The 21,498-nt window shown below is 46.7% G+C and overlaps 1 long non-coding RNA gene across 1 annotated transcript; it reads left to right on the forward strand.

The window, feature by feature from the left end:
• Positions 1-1,224: 1,224 nt before the first annotated feature.
• Positions 1,225-5,806, forward strand: LOC123584402. Its single transcript, XR_006705393.1, has 2 exons — positions 1,225-1,300; positions 5,394-5,806. It is a non-coding gene; the product is annotated as an uncharacterized LOC123584402 (long non-coding RNA).
• The last annotated feature ends 15,692 nt before the right edge of the window (positions 5,807-21,498 follow it).

The following is a 21,498-nucleotide window of genomic DNA, read 5'->3' on the forward strand; positions in this document are numbered from 1 at the left end:
TATATGTATGTATTTAATTTTCTTGTTTTATTTTTAATTTAAATTCAAGTCTTCAGTCTTTGAGCTCCACGTTTACAGGAAGTTGACTTGTCATGATTAACTTTATGGGTTATCTTGACTGGGTCATGGGTGCCCAGATTCACTTCTGTTTCCGTGGATGTCTGTGATGTGTTTCCAGAAGAGACTGGCATTTCCTTCCATGGTTTCTGTCTGGGCATCACCCATTCCATTAAGGTTGTGAATAGAATCTGATGCAGAGGGAGGAAGAATTCCCTCATTTTTACTTCCCATGTGATTGTTTGAACTGGAACAGTGGTCCCCTCTGGCCCTTGTTATGAGAGTTAGATCATCAGATCTCTATGTTCCGAGTCTAGACCCTAGTTCAGAATCAGACATATTACACCACTGGTTTTCCTGGGTCTCCAGCTTGTGACAGTAGATCATGGGACTTCCAAACCTCTTTAGTTATGGAAACCAATGTGCTTTGGGTTCTGTTCCTCAGGAGAATCCAGACTAATACATGGAGATGATTTATCTCTTGTTTAGAGGAATTGAATAAAGCTGTAGCTCATTTAACGTCCTGAGTAGCAAGTGCCAGGAGGGGAGTGTCACGTTGTTTGATTGGGACAAGCGCTGGGTGAAGTTAATGGGGAGCTGTGGGATCCTGTGGTCCTGGCTGCACAGGGAGTGCATCTGGGACTCCTCTAATGGCTCAGCTGTTGTGCCTCAGAAAATCTGTAATTCACTAATGTTGAGGGACAGGAGTAAGCAATGCAAACAACTGTGTCTTTTGTGCATGTTAGTGCAGTTTTCCTATGACAACAGGTATCTAATTCAGAGAGTTAATAGGTAAGCACAGAATCCTGTGTCCAGAGAGGCTCCCTGGGGAAACTGCTGTGTGGACAGGAAGCCCCAGACCCTGACAGGAAACCTGCCTGTAACCTCCATCTGCACCTGCTCCTGGCAACACAAAGCAGAATTGTGCATAGTGTGCGCCCCCTGGTGGTGCTGATCCCCTCCTGCAGGGAGGTTTGCGTGTGAGCTCCCAGCGAGGTCCCCTCACCCTGTTTCTTGCACAGTAATATGTGGCCGTGTCCTCAGACTTCAGGTTGTTCATCTGCAGATACAGCGTGTTCTTGGCGTTGTCTCTGGAGATGGTGAATCGGCCCTTCACGGAGTCTGCGTAGCTTGTGCTACTCCACTACTACTGAAATACGCGACCCACTGCAGCCCCTTTGCTGGAGCCTGGTGGACCCAGTTCATGCTGGAACTACTGAAGGTGAATCCAGAGGCTACACCGGTGAGTCTCAGGGACCCCCCAGGCTTCACCAGGTCTCCCCCAGACTCCACCAGCTGCACGTCACACTGGACACCTGCAGACGCAAGACATCTTGGTCAGGAAACTGTCACACATCCACTGGTTCTCACTCATATCCACTCACATACTCAGTGTCTCTCGTTCACCATGAATTACCTTTTAAAAAAGCAACAAGGGGCGCCTGGGTGGCGCAGTCGGTTAAGCGTCCGACTTCAGCCAGGTCACGATCTCGCGGTCCGGGAGTTCGAGCCCCGCGTCGGGCTCTGGGCCGATGGCTCAGAGCCTGGAGCCTGTTTCCGATTCTGTGTCTCCCTCTCTCTCTGCCCCTCCCCCGTTCATGCTCTGTCTCTCTCCGTCCCAAAAATAAATAAACGTTAAAAAAAAAATAAAAAAAAATAAAAAAAAAAAATAAAAATGCAACAAGGTAAACCAAGCCAAGCACATACTCCATGATGAGGTGTCTGTGTTCTGTCCTGATCACAGAATGGGAACACCTGGGACCCCTGGAGCTGGGGCTCCTCTCCCAGCTGCACGGTTGGGCTGGGCTGGTTTTATCAGCACAGAGAGGGCCCTATTTGCATGTCCTCTTGCATATATATCACACTGCAGACTTAGATTTGATTCTTTAAAAGTGAATGGCAGGTTTAGGGATGCATTTCTACATTAGTTTGTGTGGATGGTGCTGTGACAATATGAATAAATCTTATCAGTGAGCACAGGTATATTTGCGGAACTTGTGCATTTTTACATGTGTTTCATCAACAAAGGTCATTTTCGCTCTAGAATTATTTTACATACTTTATGAAATTTAATCCCAAGTACTTTATTCTGTGCCATTTTCAATTGTATAATTTTGTTATTTGTTTTGCATATATTTCCATGCTGGTGTGTAGCATCATAGGTGGTTTATTTTTATTTATTTTCTTTGTTCATTGTGCTCATTGTGCATCCTGCACTTTTCCTCATTTTAAAAAACTGGTTCTAATATTTTTTGTGGTATCTCTAGGGTTTTGTTATGTTTAAGATCATGTCATCTGCAAACAAATAATTTTCCTTCCTCCTTACTGATTTAAATGTCTTTTATTTCTTTTTATTGCCAAAGTTTGTGGGTACTTCTTCCAGTTGTAGGAGAAGAATGCCTTTCCCTTCTTTTCTTCTGGGTTTTCACCCGGTGTAAGGATTCAATTGACATAAGACTGATCTAAAGGGGAGAATAAATTTCATTTTGCAAGTGCCTGGGCTTCCTAATAATATGACACCCAGAGAATGAACAAAGCAGGTGGTACTTGTGACTTTCAGACAACAAAACATTGGATTTGGCAGGAGTCAAGGCAAAGGTGTGGTTTTTGGGTATTTAATTAGTCAAGTAACTAGGTTTGTTTGCACAACCTTCTTGTCCCTGAGTTCCTTATTCTGGTGCTAAGGATGGTTCTCCCCTCCTGGTACAGGGAAGGGGAGTTTCCCAAGGGAGATTTATATCCTGCTGTCAAGGGACACAGGAGGGTCTGAGTGTCCTTGGACTGGCTGTTTCTCCCGTGACTTTCATCCAAATAAGGACTGTGACACGATGATATGGTTTGAGGCGGCACAGTTATTCTTCACGTTATCATGTGGAATACTTCTATTGGGGATGACCATCATTGCCTGGGTCCTGATGTGGCAGAAATGGTTTTAGTGTTTTATGTTCAATATGCTGTCAGGTGTGGGCTCTCATAGTGGCCATGATCATGTGGAGGTAATTTCCTTCTCCTTTTTAATTGAGTTATTTTAAAACGATGAAGATGTGTTTTTTGTTCATGAAAAAACTGTGTCTAATGATTTTATGAACAAATTAAGGATGGCTTTGATTCAATCATTCCCTCTGTTAATGGAGGACATCACATTTTTGCATTTGTGTATGTTGAAGGATACTTGCATTTCAGGGATGCATCACACTGGATTATCATGTATGATCCTTTCAGTGTGCTGTTGAATTCAGTAGGCTCGGACTTAATCAAGGAATTTTGCATGTATGTGTATGTGAGACACTGGCCTGTAGTTTCCCTTCTTGTGGTGTGTTTTTCTGGCTTTGTTGTGAGAGTAAAGGTGTCCTCATAAAGTGCATCTGGGAGTGGTCTTTTTCATCAGCAATTTGTAATAGTTTGAGAAGTATTGGCATTAATTATTCTTTAAATATTGTAGAATTTAAAAAATTTTTTTCAATGTTTATTTATTTTGGGGACAGAGAGAGACAGAGCATGAACGGGGGAGGGGCAGAGAGAGAGGGAGACACAGAATCGGAAACAGGCTCCAGGCTCCGAGCCATCAGCGCAGAGCCTGATGCGGGGCTCGAACTCCCAGACCGCGAGATCGTGACCTGGCTGAAGTCGGACGCTTAACTGACTGCGCCACCCAGGCGCCCCTAAATATTGTAGAATTTTAATAACGTCTTGTTTCTTTTTGGAGGGTGAAGGTTTTATATTAAGGATATCTTCTTACTAAGTTTTGTTTTGTTCCTTTTGTATTTTGCATGGAAGAGTCTTGGTGGATTACATAATGCTAGAAAATGTGTAATTTGTTCTTGGTGATCTAATTGTTGACTTATAAATATCTAAGTTTTTCCTTTATGATCCTTTTCATGTGTTTAGTTCAGTTATGTCTCCTTTTTCAGTTCCGATCGCATTTGTTTGAATCTTACCTATTTCCCTAGGCTACCTATGTTTTTTAAATTTCACTTATCTTTCCAAATTCAAATTTTAATGAAGTTGATTTGTTTTCTGTATTTGTGATAGTCTTTTTTTCTCTGTTGTATCTTTTTATGTTAATTTTATATTTATCTTTTTATCTCAATGAAAATACCAATGCCTTTTTTTTTTAAAGGAATCTGAAAAATATACTAATTCATATGTAACCACAAAACACATGGAAGTAAAAAACAGAATCATGAAGAGGAGAGAACCTGGAAGAAGGAGAACACTTCTTCCTTCTAAATATATTGCAGAGGTACATTAACTCCAACAGTGTACTGCTGGCATGGAATGAGTCATATAGACCAGTGGAGCTCATTACGGAGCCAAGATGTAGAATTGTGCAGATGCAGTCAGCAAATCCTCCATGAGATTTCCCACAATGCACAGTGGGGAAAGGATTGTGTCTCTTAAACATGGTGTTGACTAGGGGCGCCTGGGTGGCTCAGTCAGCTAAGCATCCAACTTCCAGTCACGTATTGTTGTCATGATTTGTGGGTTTGAGCCCCACATCAGGCTCTGTGCTGACAGCTCAGAGCCTGGATTCTGTGTCTGCCTCTATCCCTGTGCCTCCCCTGATCATGATCTGTCTCTCTCCCTCAAAAATAAAAGAAACATTAAAAAATGGTGTTGATATACACATGCAAAATAATGACATTTGGCCGTAATCTTGCATCATACATATACGTCAACACAAACAAATCTCAAAATGGATTAAAGATTAAGCAGAACACCTGACCCAAAATGCCTTCGAAGAAAACACACAGGATAAACATCATGCCATTCTCTTGACAATGATTTATTTGATACAAAAGCAAAATCACAGAGAACCATGGCAGACAAGGGGGACTGCATCAAACTAGAAAGGGGGCAAATCAAACAGTAGCAGGGTGAGAAGGCAGTCTATGAAATGGGAGACATTACATTAAAAATATTGAAAAGGAGTTAATATCCAAAATACAGGAGGGACTCCTTAACATCAATAGCAAAAATCACAATTATAATCATAACAATAAGCACATCACCTGATTAAAATTTGGGTCAAACATGTAAATATCCATTTCGCTATTAAGGTTGAAAAAATGTCCATCCAGCATATGACTTGATGTTCATCATCACTAATCATCAGAGAATTCCACCCCCGATCCACTGAGATATCACTTCACAACTGCTAGCAAGACTATTATAAAATAAGGCAAACACAATGAGAACATCTCAAGTGTTGCTGAGGATGTGGAGAACAGGCAATCCTAGAATTCACTTGATGGGAGTGCAACATCGTGTAGCTACTATGGAAAACTGCGGTGAAATAACCCACTAAACTGAGTTCCTAATCTGCTCCCATACAGTTGACTTCATGTCCAGCTGAGTGTGAGGAAGGTCTGGGCCTCATGTTCTGTGGAGTGGCAGGTGCAGAGACAGGTGGATCCAGTGGATGATTCCTTAACTACTTCAGTAGAATGGACCCCTGGCTGACCGTTTTGTAAGACTTGACTCAGTGTGCCTCCCCACTGGTTGTCTCTGGCTTCCTGAACTGGATGGAGAACAAAAGGAGTGAAGGGTAGAAACTACTCTTCTCTCTCACAGGAACGTGTATATACTGAGAATTCTTGAGAGAAATTCGTGGAGTTGATGAAGATGCTGTGGGGTTTCAACAACCACAAGGGTCTTTACTCATGGTCTCTCTTCATGGGCATCAAAGGAAAACCTTAAGGAAAATAAAAGGAGAGAGGAGCTGCTCAATTATATTAAATTTAGATCACTTGAATGAGTCAGTCTCCTCTGTTTGAAAATCACTTATCTATATCTTAAATGGTGGCCCGTGTACTTGTGAGGCACAGGTCTGTATATGAGCTGATTTATCCCCAAGCTTGGTCTCTGTCAAGGTCGGCACTACTATATGACTGTTCACTCTAAATGTTAGAAGACATCTGTGTTTGTAAATGGTTTAGGAAACAGTGTGTGCTGTTTGCTGGTCAGGATGAAGCTTGCAGGGCATGATGAGAAAGATGCTTCACAGGAAACCTGACCCTGAAACACTGGTTCTGGATATGAATTCTGAGACCTTGGGTGCCCCCTGGAGACCTGTGAACCCCCAGGTTACCTACGTGGCTCCTGGTGTCCTGTGTGTTCCTGATGACCTGAGTGCCCCAGGTGAACTGAGTGGCAACTAGTGACCTCAATGCCGCATGGAGACCTGAGCATCCCCCTGGAGGTCTGAGTGCTCCATGCAGAACTGAGCGACCCTGGTGTCCTCAGCTCCCCCTGGTATCCTGAGCACCCCAGGAGATCTCAGTTACCCCTGCTGTCCTGAATGCCCCCTCGTGACTTTTAGGTAACCTAAGGGCAAATTGCAATTTTTGGGCCCATGCTCAGCTCTCAGAAGTCCTTTGTGGTGTTTGAGCCAGCTCTGTGGCTAGGCCTATCCTGTCCTGTTCACACTTAGAGGTGGTTCTGATTGTGTGGCTGTTAATCCTGGGGGAACCTCCAAGGGTGTGGCCAGCACCTGCTTTATCCCTCTTCCCTCTTGCCTAACAAACTGCCTAACTGATGGACATGTGGCTCTTGTGGTCTGGACCCTAGTATGTGATATAGAATATACGATAGTATGTGAACCATCCACTGCATCCACTCTGCTGGGTTCGGTGGATCCAATTCCACCAGAAATTACTGATTGAGATGGAGAACCCCAAGATGCTGCTAGTGAGGTGCAGAGTGTGCAAGGCACTCACCAGTTGGGCACAACCCCTGCAGCTGCACCTGGGACAGGATCCCTGGGGACAAGGAGACTCAGCCTGGGCCAGTCACCAGCAGTCACAACCATTCCCATCATCCCACATCTGACATGTGAAACCCTCACCTTTGGGACCTCTCACCAGGCACAAGGAAGGCCCTACAGTCTCTTCTGTTTCTCGAATACAGTTCTGCCTTCCTCAGGGACTTCAGCCCTGTCTGAGGAGAGAGCTGTGGGCTCCCACACCCTGAGATTGGAGTTTACTCTAGATCTTGAGAAGTTTGCCTGTGTGGGAGGGAGCATGTCCTTATAAGTAGACAAAAATTGAGTCAGGCTCCCCTGGTCCTTCCAGGTCCACCTGTGGGCATCTCCTTTTCGATCCGCAGGCTTGTTGGTGCTCGGTCAAGGCAACACTTGGTCTATGAATTGTGTTGGAGGCAGGTCAAGTGATGGCCTCACCTTTCTGATCAGATAGTGAACAAATGAGTGGATCACAATTCACTATACTCTATCTGTCCAAAAGATATTTGAATGGATCCATATTTTCTCCAGAAAACTTTCCAAATCAAGTCTTTAAATACATTCAATTTTAACAGTCATTGCACACATAACTGCATAGGAAAAATCTATATTGATGTCCAGTCTGGTGTAAATATAACAAGCAAAGGACACTTGTTCCCAGGATCATATTTCTTTTAGTTTCCACACTGATGTATTAACCTCACCTGACAACTACCTGCAAAGCATGGGCACACCTGGAGACTTCTGATCTTGATGGTTCTCTGCTGATGGGATTTGCTTCCTCAGTCATCTGCAAAGCTTGGAAGCAGTGCCGACATCTTTAAGTGCACAGACACCAAGACATGGACACCTTTCCGTCACCTGCAGATATGATTCCCATGCATGGCTGGTGTCTCCATCTCCTGAGAAATCCCCATCCAACACAAGGGGCTGTTAACTCAGGGAGGAGGCACAGATGTCACAGAAAAGTGGGGGACTGTTCACTGATATGGCACAGAGACCATCAGTATCTGAGGTAAGAAGTTAATGGCACTAAAACAACCACATTGGGGCGCCTGGGTGGCTCAGTCGGTTAAGCGTCCGACTTCGGCTCAGGTCACGATCTCGCGGTCCGTGAGTTCGAGCCCCGCGTCAGGCTCTGGGCTGATGGCTCAGAGCCTGGAGCCTGCTTCCGATTCTGTGTCTCCCTCTCTCTCTGCCCCTCCCCCGTTCATGCTCTGTCTCTCTCTGTCTCAAAAATAAATAAATGTTAAAAAAAATTAAAAAAAAAATAAAACAACCACATTAATGAAAATGGATTGGCTGACTTGGACATCATTGGAATCTAAAAATCCGGAGCCTAAAGAAATCGTAGAAAATGTGTTCGTAGTCCTGAAGGCATGTGCCAAGAGGATAAATGCTGAGTTAGCTGAATAGACTTCACATAGAGATCAGAATGCTAGATAGTAGATAGATGACAAGTGGATAGGTGATGGATGATAGAGGGTAGATAGATGATAGATAGATAATAATTTTATGTTATATTAAAGTCATTATAGAGGATTCATATCATTATGAATGTATTTGAATGAAATTACCCACTATTGGCAAAATTTTTTAAAAGACCATAATTTCACATGGAAAAGAATATTTGACACCAACTTTGGATATACAAAATAAATAATTATGACTTCAATATTTTCTGAATAACTACAGTTTCCACATAGGGTAGCACATGCCTCCTTGTAGATTCCTCCTCCCTCTGGGGCTTTGGCTTCCACTCCCATTTTTTCCCAGGGTCTCCCTTCCCAGGATGTCCTGAGCTCTGGGATGTGCAGGGACAAGAGCTCTGTCCTGGATCTGGACCATCGTCCCTCTGGCCTAACATTTACAGCTCCTTCCAGGCCCTTGCTCCACCACCAGGGAGCTTCTGTGCACCAGGCTCCCTCCCTGCATCCACCACCTGCCAGCCTCCTTCTGGACTCTTCCATTCATTTCCTGTGGATTTAAAAACAGTTTGTTAGGTTGGCAGGTATCCTAATAATACTTCACATTGAGGAAAGGACTGTATAGATAAAACATGACAGACTCTCTCCACAATAGCCTTGAGTTCTTTCCCATGATGTTATTATTTTGCACCCCATCTCAGCCCCTTGACCCCACAGTCTTGCATTAGAAACGGTCACTTTCATGAACTGAACTAAATCTGTCCCCCCTACAAAACTGGTCCATCCTATCTATCTACTCTATATGGTCATCAGACAACCACCAAGCTAAGGAGGAACACAATACACAGCGTGAAGACATAAGTATTTATAGAAATAATTTTATAAAATTTTATCTCATATTCAAAGTAATGAGATATTTAGAGAAGTAACTTCAATATGGTAAATGACCATGTTTATTATAAGATTCTATGAGTTTAGATGAACGTAATCAAGTCACAGGACAACCGAGTAACCACAGGTCAAAGAAATGTATCATTCTCAGGTCTATCCAAACCCTTTCCTTTGCACACCAATCAGTTTTCTATCTCTCCCTTTCTCTCTGGGCCTCGCGTGTTCTCTGTCTCAAAAATAAATAAACATTACAAAAATAAAGATACATACAGGTCAGTGATATTTAATGGAGAACCCAGAAATAAGCCCCTTCATCTTTAGTCAACTGAATTTTGACAAGAGTAGACAACATGACATTGGGGAAACAATGTTTTTTTTCAACCAAGGGTACTAGACAGCTGGCTATCCATGTGCAGAGGAATGCAATTGCGTCCATACCTCACACCATATACAAACATCAAATCAAAATGGATCAACAGTTTAAATGTAAAATTATGACCTCTGGAATCAATATATCGAGATAAATCTTCATGACCATTGGGTTTAGCAATACTGTTAGAGATGACACCAAAGCACAAGCAAGGAAAGAAAAAGTATTTAAATTTAGTTTTCTCAACATTAGAAACCTTTGTACACCAGAAGATGCTATCCCCATAGTGAAAAGACAAAGCCTAATGAAAACTAATATTTGCACAGTATTTGTCTGGTAAGAGCCTGTTATGCAGAATGTATAAAGAGTTTTTACAATTCATCAACAAAAAGACAACCCATTTTTTTTTATAAAGGATGCTACTCTTTTTTTTTTAATGCTTTTTATTTATTTTTGAGACAGAGAATGAGCAGGGGAGGGGCAGAGAGAGAGGGAGACACAGAATCCACAGCAGGCTCCAGGCTCTGAGCTGTCAGCACAGAGCCCGACGCGGGACGCGGGGCTCAAACTCACAGACTGTGAGATCATGACCTGAGCTGAAGTCGGACACTTAACCGACTGAGCCACCCAGGCGCCCCAAGACAACCCAATTTTTAATATGGACAAAGGATTTGGATATATCTTTCCCCAGTGCAATCATACAAATGGTGAATACCACTTGAAAAGATATTAAACATCAATAGTCCTTATGGAAATGGAGATTTAAACCACAGTGAGATACCCTTTTACACGCACTAAAAATGCTCTAATCAATACAACTACAAAATAACAAATGTTGGTAAAGATGTTGAGAAATTGGAACACTTCAACCTTGCTTGTGGAAATGTAAAATGGTGAAGACTATGTGTAAAATAGTTTGGCAATTCCCCCCCCCCCGCCAAAAAAAGATAAAAACATAGAATTACCATATGGCCCAACAATACTACTCCTAGATGTATATCTCGAAGAATTGAAAACAGTTGTTTAAACAAAGTGCATGTGCACATACATAGCAGCACTGTTCACAATAGCCCAATTGTAGAAACTATGCAAATGCCTATCAGTGTGTGAATGGATAAACACCTGGGCAGACCTTTAAACAGGAATATTATTCTGTCATACAAAGAAATAAAGTAAAATGTTGTGGCTGTAGAGAATATTCTCAGACAGCTATCACAGAACTCCACATCTGCACTTACATCTGGAAATTTAAAGCAAAGCCTTGAGCAGGTATTCATGTTCCCATATTCATAGCCGCTTCTTCACAACAGCCAAAAGATGGAAGCAACCCAAGTAACTATTCACAGGTGAGTAAATAAACAAAATGTAGTATACACACAATGGAATATGATTCAGCCTTAAAAAGGAAGAGAGTTCTGACACACACCTGCACACCGACTGAACTTGGCAGTCATTATGCTGAGTGAAATGAGCCAGTGACAGAAGGAAAATACACTATGCTTCCACTTAAGTGAGGTGTCCAGAAAAGTCACACTCAGAGACACCAAGTAGAATGTGGCTGTAGGGGCCGAGGGGAAAGGGGAATTGGGATTTAGGGTTTAACAGATACAGAGTTTCCCTCGGGGAACATGACAACGTTCTGGAGATGGATGTACAACAGTGTGAATGCAGTTAATGCCAGACAACTGTATGCTTAAAGTGACTTATGTGGTAAATGCTATGTTACGTACATTTAATCAGAATTTAAAAAGGAAGGACTGATACACGTCACAACATGGGTGAATGCAGAAAACATCCTCAGTGACAGAGGCCATCCAGAAAAGGCCACTCAGGAACCATCTTGCTCTTTTTTTTTTTTTAACATTTATTATTTATTGTTGAAAAAGAGAGAGACAGATCATGATAGGGGGAGGGGTTAGCAAGAGGGAGACACAGAATCTCAAGCAATCTGTAGGCTCTGAGCTGTTGGCACACAGCCAGAAGCAGGTGCTCGAACCCATCAACTTCGAGATCAGGACCTGATGTGAACTCGGGGTTTAGCAGACTGAGACCCCAGGAGCCCCAGGAACCACCTTGCTCTTTAAATCCCCCCAGGTTACACACATAGGGGAAAGTCTCAGGAGCACTTCCCCAAAAGAAACCAGATCAGAATGGGAAAAGACATTTCACAGTGGGGCAGGTGGGGACACTTGAAGTGGGCCTGTGGTCTGGGTTCTAAAGTGGAAACGCAGGGATTTCCTCATTTGGGGTTCTGTGGTGGTTTCTCGGGAAGGCGTCCCCATTTGGGGTAAAACGCACCAAAGTATCTCACGTGAAGTGGCAAACGCGGTAAAGAAACGAGCGTCCAGGTAAAGCGTATTTTCGCTGCCGTGACACGTTCACTGCACGTCTGAAATCACAGAGTAAGGTACTCCTCCAAACATCAGTGTCAGCCCCACATGACAGAGGCAAGAGAGGGGTCAAACGCTGTGACGTAGGCCCACGCCCAGACCCAGCTGACCCAGGCGGAGAGGCCACGGACCCTGCAGGCGGCAGCACGTGAGCCAGAGGCACGTGGGAGGGTTCAATTGGTGGCCACGTGTCTTGGGTGCAGCGGAAGCAGTGGGATTTGGAATTCCGGTTGTCCACAAGACGCCACTAATAAGCTGTTAGAACTGCGAAAACCAATGAAGGGACATCTCACCGGAGTGGCCTCGGGAGGCGGGGAGGGGAGGCTGGAAGGCGGAGCCCACCACCCAGGGTCAGGCTGGGGAACAACCCAGGGCTACAGACCCAAGAGTAGAACCCTCCGCAGAGAGAAGCCCCAGGCTCAGGCCCCACCCACCAGGGGAAGCTGTGCCCTGCGGCCCCTACAGGAAACCCACCGCGCCTGCAGCTGGGCCCGGGAGGCGCCTGCTCCCCTGCAGCCCTGCTTTCCTCCTGCGGACCTCCCTTCCAAACCAGCCTCCCAACTTCCTCTTCTCCGCGAAACAGCGTTCCTCTCCGTGTGCTCCCCACCCGGCCGCGGTTTTGCCACAGCTTGCTGGGCCCGGATGGCCACTCTCCGCTACTCCTGAAGAAACCCGCTTTTGCTGGTAACGTAACTGGCGGCGTTATTTCCAAGGGCAACGGAAGGATAAACGAGGACACTCGCAGGATAGGAGATCAGCCCACACACACCACGTGCACGTCTGCACGCTCCTGACGCCCCGTCGGAAAGAGAAAGGAAGAGACGGTGCCATTTACAACCGCAGCAGAAGGAACGACGTGCCCCGGAGGAAATCTAAGCAAGGAGGTGGCAGGCGTGCTGTCCCAGGACAGGGCACTGGGGACAGAAACGGAGGAAGACGCACGGGGGCGGAAAGCTGCTCTGTGCTCCTGGCCGCGGGGGAACCGACCCTGTGAGCACGTCTGTCCTGCCCGGAGCGATCTGCAGCTCCGGGGTGTCGCACGGAACTCCCCACGGCGCCGTCGCAGCCTCGGGAGGGACACCCCGCCCCGCGCGGAGGCTGAAGGGACCCGCGAGGCCAGAGCGGCGGGAGTGCAAGCTCCGCCAGGGGAGCCCGCTCCTGGACCGCGAACCGCATGAGGAAGCGGCGGGAACCGAGTGGGCGCGGAGCAGGAACACGGCCGCGCGGCCCCGCCGCCCGGAGCCGGTGAGGTAAGCCCCGCGGGGGACACAGTGTCACCGCGCACGACGCCGCGCAGGGTCCTTTCCCCCCAGGGTCTGGTGAACAGCGCCCCCCTCAGCCTCCAGGTTCAGGAAGCTCCTCTTCCCGGGGCCTGGCTTTCTCCTCACCTGCTGCTCCCCTGCGGGACCTGTGAGGACCGGGTTCTTGTCCGTGTGGACGCGGGGCCACGTCCCCCTGAATCCTCCACAGCGGGTCCTGAGGAGACCGGGTTCTTGTCCGTGTGGACGCGGGCCCAGGTCCTCCCAAATCCTCCACAGCGGGGCCTGACGAAACCGGGTTCTTGTCGGTGTGGACTCGGGTCCTCGTCCCCCCGAAGTCTCCTCACAGTGGGTTCTGTGGAGACCGGGTCCTTGTCTGTGTGGACGCCGGGCCATCTCCCCCTGAACACTGCACAGCGGGTCTTGTGGACACCGGGTTCTTCTCGGTGTGGACGTGGGCCCTCCTCCTCTCGAATCCTCCACAGGGGGTCCTGATGAAACCGGTTCTTGTCAGCGTGGACATGGGCCCTCGTCCACCCGAAGTCTCCACAGCGGGGCCTGAGGAGACCAGGTTATTGTCGGTTTTGACGCGGGGCCACGTCCCTCTGAATCCTCTACAGTGGCTCCTGAGGAGACTGGGTCCTTGTCTGTGTGGACGCAGGCCCAGGTCCTCCTGAATCATCCACAACAGGTCCTGACGAAACCGGGTTCTTGTCGGTGTGGACGTGGGCTCTCGTCCTCTCGAATCCTCCACAGGGTGTCCTGACGAAACTGGTTCTTGTCCGTGTGGACACGGGCCCTTGTCCACCCGAAGTCTCCACAGCAGGGCCTGAGGAGACCGGGTTCTTGTCAGTGTGGACGCAGGCCCAGGTCCTCCTCAATCCTCCACAACAGGTCCTGACGAAACCGGGTTCATGTCGGTGTGGACCTGGGCCCTCGCACTCCCGAATCCTCCACAGGGGGTCCTGATGAAACCGGTTCTTATCAGCATGGATGCATGCCCTCCTCGCCCAAAGTCTCCACAGTGGGTCCTGAGGAGACCAGGTTCTTGCCACGTGGACAGGAACCCGTGTCGTCCTGTTCCCCAATGTGAATGTAATGGCACAGCCTTAAGGTCAGAGTGGTCCTTCATGAAGAACTCCTTAGATTGTGTTGTCAAGGGTCTCTACTCCAGGTTGGAAATGGTCAAGGATCTTGGGCGCATGACACAAGGCAAAAACACAAAACCAAAAACCCACACTCTTTGAATTGTCCCCATTCTATCTTAGAGTTGGATGGCGTCACCTGGGCTTGACCTCTCCCAGTGGGCCTGTGCTGCCATGCCATAAAAATCCAAGTCCCAGGAATCAGAGCTTCTTTCTTCCTACCTCTGTGGGCTCTGGGGGCTTGGGGAGCGTCTTCCTCAGAGCCTTCCCCCCCTTTTTTTTTGTCTGTGTCTCCTGCCCTATGCCTTGGTGTGTTTCTCATGGGCTTTTGATAGAGTGAAAAGTCTGGAGGCTCCTCTAGGGTGTCTTTGTAAACAGGCTGTGGATACTTTGAATTTTTCAGTGAATGATGAATTTGGTGGTCTTGGACCAATCCAGTCCGCTGCAGCATGTCAAGTGCTGTAAGCAACAGCTCGGAGCCAATGACGAAGACCCACAAAAGCCAATCAATGTCCTTGTCTCCCTCCCTTTGGACAAATGATTCTAGGAAGCCTTGCATTTCTATGATGGTATAGTGCCTGTCACCACTTCTGTCTCTCACGCTGGTCCTTGGACATGTAGGTGTAGTGGATCGTGACAGGGAAAATCTGGGGTAGAAGTTAGCTCTTCCCAGAGTCATGTTCTGTGGCCTCCCACACTGAGGTGTCCCACTCGACACCTGACAGGTGGGGAGCCATTGGCGACAGCAGCGAGGATTGCAGCCACTAGGGGGAGCTTGCCTTGGCCAAGTCCTCCACCCTGGGTGCCATGATGCTCCTTGTAGATTTGCCTCCATCACTAGCTAGGGCTGGCTAATCAAGCACAACACCACGGTGCTGGCCACAACCCAGTGGACCAAGCAGCTGGTGTCTTCTTCAACACTAATCTAGGAACACTGTCCTCGGTGCCCACCTCCTTTGGAGATAAATAGGAAATACACACCCCTGCACCCCCAGACTGGTGCCTGCTTGTTGGTCTCTGCAGGGAGTCTGACCTTTTATGGCACGGATAATTTAGGGTGAGGGTTTCTGGCAACACCTGGCATAAGCCCAAATCAAAGCTACAGACCACCAGCAAGCACCAGCTCCTTCTTACAGCAGCTGCGATGTGAGGGTGAGGAATGAGTGAGCCATTCTTAGGTTAAGGCATTGTAGGGGGGCATCAGCTAGGCTCCCAATCCCATCCTTGGAGATAAATGTATTGTGGGACCTCAGCTTCTGTACTGAATTAAGAACATGTAGACTGTGACCTGCTGAAGGAAGTGGCAACAGCAAGTCACAGTGGGTGACAGGCAGCTCCCTAGGCATCTGAGCTCTCGCTTGGGGTACATGAGATGTGCGGGCCCCTTGTGACTGAAGGTGGGGTTTCAGTACACCCCCAACAAAGGAAATGGAAGCACAGGATTTATGACTTACAGAGCCCAGAACAAGAGGGAACAAGGACCCAGGGAAGGGCAGGCCTCCATCCCACATTCGCAATGATCAGGACATAGAAAATAGGGTAGCAAGTACAGGATTTCTTGGGAGCGGATGGGGCTGAATTCGCTAACTTTCACAGGCTCACCTCTGTGTTATTCTAGAAGGTGTTTGGAAAACCAAAGTGGGAACCCTGGGCAGATTCTTATCTAAGGTTAAACTCACTGAAAAGTAGGCAAGAGAAAGAGAGCAGGGATTCACATTCACCGAGCTCCCTCTAGATGCCAGAGTCATCCATAGGCACTTATGCCTACCTTTCTGATTGATTTATGGGGTGCTCCTTTCAGCCTCATGGTCTCAGTCTCCCACATTTGGAAATTTGCTCTCCAGAGAGGCAGAGCTTGTGCTAGGTGGTACCTTGTGCCAGTCCCCTTCCCTCACAGCCCGCAGACACCCCCGCGTGGACAGGCAGTATGGGTGGGTGGTAGCCCTCCATTATCCTGAGCCCACATGGGACTGGGGGAAGACAGATTACCTGGAGAATGAGAAACTTTTCAGTCCACAACAACGTGGTTTTGGAGAAAACTCATGAATTTGCCCATCAAAGACCTTATGTAAACTTCTCTTAATTCTGGAACCAGACACTTCTGCTCAAGACACAGCTGCACTCTCAGATTCTCTTCCCAGAAACTAAGGCTCAGTTTGGGCTCTTACTGGCTTAAAAACTACATAAAGGCTACAAGCATGCGGTTTTCAAGTTTTATTTCAGAGTGCTGGTCGGTGACCCATGAGAGACCTGGTGTCAGAGCTGTGATGTGCCTGAGGACCCCTGTGTCTCCCGCAGACCCTTGGAAACGTGGATGTCAGCTGTGCCGCCTCATTACTGTATTTTTACAGATGCACCAGGTGCATTGTGTATAGTTGTTCAGGGGTCTGGAGGGTGAATTATGGATTGTCTTCTCCAAAAATCTCTTCCTTAACTTTCTCTGTGTTTATAGTTCTGATATTTATGGCAACACCAAAGAGGAATGCAGCGCTTATGACATAAATGTGACCAAAAACCACTCTGAGATATACCATGGATTCATGACTTTGCCTGACTGACTGAATTCTTCTTGGAGGGGTCCACAGTCTGTGCTCCCACCAGTGCCTTGTCCGTGCACCATGGAGGATCCCAGCCTATGTGGCAGTGGCAGTTCCTGTTATGGTTGCACATCCCTCTGTGACTGCATTTCTCTGGGATACAGTCATAATTCAGCTGAGCCACACTGCCATTGCAGTAGGTATCCTGACAGAACTTTCCAGAAGCACAGGAAGTACCAGTTCTCACATGACCAATCACGGTTGTTCCTGTGCTACGATGTGAATCCAGCCCCAAACATCAGAACCCTGGATCTCAGACGGATGGAATCCAACATGCTCTTGCAGCTGAGGGAGATGGGTGACATTCCTACACTGCAGCCTTCCACAAGGCACGTCTGTGTGGGAACAGGTTCAGCGTTGAATTCCCCGGGGTCTTCTGCAGTGTCCATGTCAGCTGCCTTTGTGATTTATGGTATAGCAGACATCTTCACCTTTCCCAGAATTTCTGCCAGAGCTTTCTTGGCAGTGAATGGTGCGGTCAGTGCAGTTTCCATGATAGCAGCAGCCCTCTTCAGTGCACGCGGTTCCATCTTGCATATGGAAGTCATCAGGGTACGCCAAGGACACCCCATGGCAGGACTCTGGAAGATCACGTATATTTTGGATTGGTCTGCAGGGTGTCCAAGCAGCGGAGTTGGTGCAGTCTGTATAGCATCTGCCTGTATTACATTTGCCCCCAGGGGTTCAGATACAATCACACATACAGCCTAGATTGCTGTAGCACTGGTTGAATGAGCCACAGTCACACTGCTTTCCTGGATCCACTATGTAGTTTCCATAATGATAGTGGGTCAGGCTTTTATTTAAATGCACCATTTCAGTGTTGAACATGCACTTGCCTGTTCCACAATTCATTATGTGCTGCATATGAATGAAGGAACAGTTACTGAAAGCTTCCATTATACCAGTTAGTTGGGTCCTAAGGCAGCTGGACCTTTTTTGGCAAGCACATTCATCAGTGTCAATGCACAAGCCACAATTTCTTGCAATCTGATGTGTTGCTATGACAGACAAGAGTAAATAATGTCTGCCTAAATAACCCAGAATGATGGCATATAACCCATTGGTGGATGGCATATAGAATATACAACTGGAGTGCCATGAACCTCATGGGGCCCATCTCAAATCACATTACGGGTGAATGTGTTTTAAGAAATCGAAAATACTTTGACTCACACTATTGAAGAGGAAAAAAGGGACTCTGATGCAACACATAATTGCCTTGTGAGCTTGATGTCTCTCACTATAAATGACCATGAAACCAATAACTTACATCAATACCATGAAATATTGACTTAATTAAGCTAACTAGCCTTATTAGGAATTGGGCACTTTTTTCCACGTGGTTAACACACTATACATTGTTTTGAAACTGAGAGCAAGTCCTTTGAAAATTCCGTGATGGGATGAACAGAACTTACTAGAGATCCTTGGGGCTGCACTGGCTTTTCCTTGAGGAACAGGGGGTCCCCTGTCCTCCTTATATCCCAGGTTATAAGTAGGTCCCATTGCAAAGATGTCTGCGACTCTCTGAGAAACAAAGTGTTCAAACCACTGGAAATCACCGAGGGGTCTCATTTCATAGGCAAGTTAATCCAACTTCATGATATCTTCAAGGCTGCCATAGCCTGTGTCAATTTTGACCATGGAGAAAGAATCTCGTCCAGGTAGCCGAGGTAGTAACAGTCTGGAGGCATGAAGGGGTAGTCCATCTGCAAGGCTCCCTGAGCATCCTGAGTCATCATCAGCAGAGTCTGGACCAAAAGAGTTTCTTGTGCCGCATGTGCATAACATGTCTCTTGCCCCAAAACGCAGGCTATAGGACAGACAGCCAGGCATCTGAATGCCCTTGCTGTGGTGCGGCTCCTTCTTGGGAATTACCACCTCAGAGGAGATGTAGCACCATGAGGGATGCCCTTGAGAACCCTGCACAGGAGCCAGCACTGCCCAGAGTGCAAACAGCAAGAGGGGCGCCCTCAGGGTGACCTGGCCCTCTGCCAGCCTCATGCCCCTGCTCAGAGACATCTGCCAGTGAGAATGGATAAATGGAGGATCCTCAGCAAAGCCAGGTCTAGACCATCAGACAGTACAGAGGGCTGTGCCAGGTGGCCAGCACCCTGCACCTGGGAGCCACCTGTGGGGTTAGGTAACAGTCGCAGGGTGTGGCATTGGGTGACCCTGCACATCCGTTCAGCTGGGGTGGATGTGGGAGAGGCAGGTGGGCCATGGTCAAGCGTGCTCACATGGACATGGGTAGGGACTTGGACCCAGAGACATGGCTCTATTCAACACATTCCATCTTTCCTCCAGCTACTTGAATATGGGATATGCAATTATAATACCCTGAACTTCTCTACAAATTCCATGTCCTGTGGTACTGCTGGGTCACTTTCTATGGATGACTGCTTTTCCTCATTATGGAGACCAATGCTTCCTACTTCCTTGGGATGTAGAGGTAGACATTGTCAATTTTACCTTTGTACATATTGAAAAACATTGCTTTGTAATTTTACATGTCTTATTCTGGTTGGCTATTAGTTTGCAAGCCATTTGATCCTTTTGGTTGTTGCTTTGAAGGTTCCTCTGAGTTTACTGAGGAAACATTTCCCAGTATTCTGTGTCATGATTGGTGAAGTACAAGGTTGTATTTTAGTATTTTCTTATGCCATCTGGTGAGAACAGAAAGTACTGCTGACCATGTGTGAGCCCCAGGGGTTTTCCCCTCTAATCCCTTATTGTGGTTCTTTCCTGGCCTCTGGCAGTCTCCTCCCATGCATGTGAGGTTCTCTCCTCAGCTGGAGATGCAGGGGAGTTGAGGTTACATTGGCAGCTTGCGCCATGGCAGGCTGCGCATGATGGAAAGATGGTATCGACCATGGAACTCCCTTGTTTAAGTACCATCTAGTCCTTTAAAATCCCCTGAGTTGGGTAGAAACCCTCAGAGTTGGCTTTTGGAGAAGAGTCTGCCTTTTCTCCAGGTGGCTGGCCTCCTAAATAAAGCTCAACTTCTTTTCCCACCAAAACTAAAACTTTCGACATTGACCTTTCCAGTAATACTCAGCTGAATTTGGGATTTGATAACAATAAAATGGAGAGTGGAATGGCAGTTGTCTGGGGCTGGCAGGGTGGGGCAATGAGGAGTAGATCTCAAGGGCTATGATTTTGTGTTATGCAAGATGATTAAGTTCTAGAGGGGTCTCCACAACATTACCCCTGTAATTAACAATACTGTACTGTATGGTTAAAATTTTGTGAAGAGTGTGGGTCTCATGTTCAGTGAGATCCTAACACAATACAAAAGTGGAAGACACTAACTTTGCTTCTCACACGACAGTATGCTGAACTGCATGGACACACTCTCTACTGATAATGTGAAAATAATTTAAAACATTATACATACTTTGAATACTAACCCTGAGGATATGTCATTTACAAATATCTTCTTCCATTCCATAGGTTGCCTTTTAGTTTTGTTGATTGTTTCCTTCACTGTGCAGAAGCGTGCTATTTTGAGGTAGTCCCAATAGTTCATATATGTATGTATTTAATTTTCTTGTTTTATTTTTAATTTAAATTCAAGTCTTCAGTCTTTGAGTTCCAAGTTTACAGGAAGTTGACTTATCATGATTAACTTTATGGGTTATCTTGACTGAGTCATGGGTGCCCAGATTCACTACTGTTTCTGTGGATGACTGTGATGAGTTTCCAGAAGAGATTGGCATTTCCATCCATGGTTTCTTTCTGCCTGGGCATCACGCATTCCATTATAGTTCTGAGTAGAATCCGATGCAGAGGGAGGAAGAATTCCTTCATTTTTACTTTCCATGTGCGTGTTTGAACTGGAACATTTGTCTCCTGCTATCCTGGTTCTTAGAGTTACTTCATCAGCTCCCCAAGTTCTGAGACTAGACACTAGTTCAGAATCAGACAAAAGTTAAATCACTGGTTTTCCTGGGTCTCCAGCTTGTGACAGTAAATCATGGGACTTCTCAACATATTTTGTCATGGAAACCAATGTGCTTTGGGTTCTGTTGCTTAAGGGAATCCTGACTAATACATGGAGACAATTTATCTCTTGTTTAGAGGAATTGAATAAAGCTGTAGCTCATTTAAAGTCCTGAGTAGCAAGTGCCAGGAGGGAAGTGTCACGTTGTTTGATTGGGACAAGCGCTGGGTGAAGATAATGGGGAGCCGTGGGAGCTTGTGGTCCTGGCTGCACAGGGAGTGCATCTGAGACTCCTGTAAAGGTTTAGCTTTTGTGCCTCAGGAAATCTGTAATTCACTCATGTTGAGGGACAGGAGGAAGCAATGCAAACAACTGTGTCTTTTGTGCATGTTAGGGTAGTTTTCCTAGGAAAACAATGATCTAATTCACACAGTTAATAGGTAAACACAGAATCCTGTGTCCAGAGAGGCTCCCTGGAGAAACTGCTGTGTGGAGAGGAAGCCCCAGACCCTGACAGGAAACCTGCCTGTAACCTCTATCTGCACCTGCGCCTGGGAACACAAAGGAGAGCCTGGGAACACAAAGGAGAATTGTGCATAGTGTGCGCCCCCTGGTGGTGCTGATCCCCTCCTGAAGGGAGGTTTGTGTGTGGGCTCCCAGTGAGGGCCCCTCAC

Source organism: Leopardus geoffroyi, chromosome B3 (assembly GCF_018350155.1).
Source record: "Leopardus geoffroyi isolate Oge1 chromosome B3, O.geoffroyi_Oge1_pat1.0, whole genome shotgun sequence".
Lineage (NCBI taxonomy): Eukaryota > Metazoa > Chordata > Mammalia > Carnivora > Felidae > Leopardus > Leopardus geoffroyi.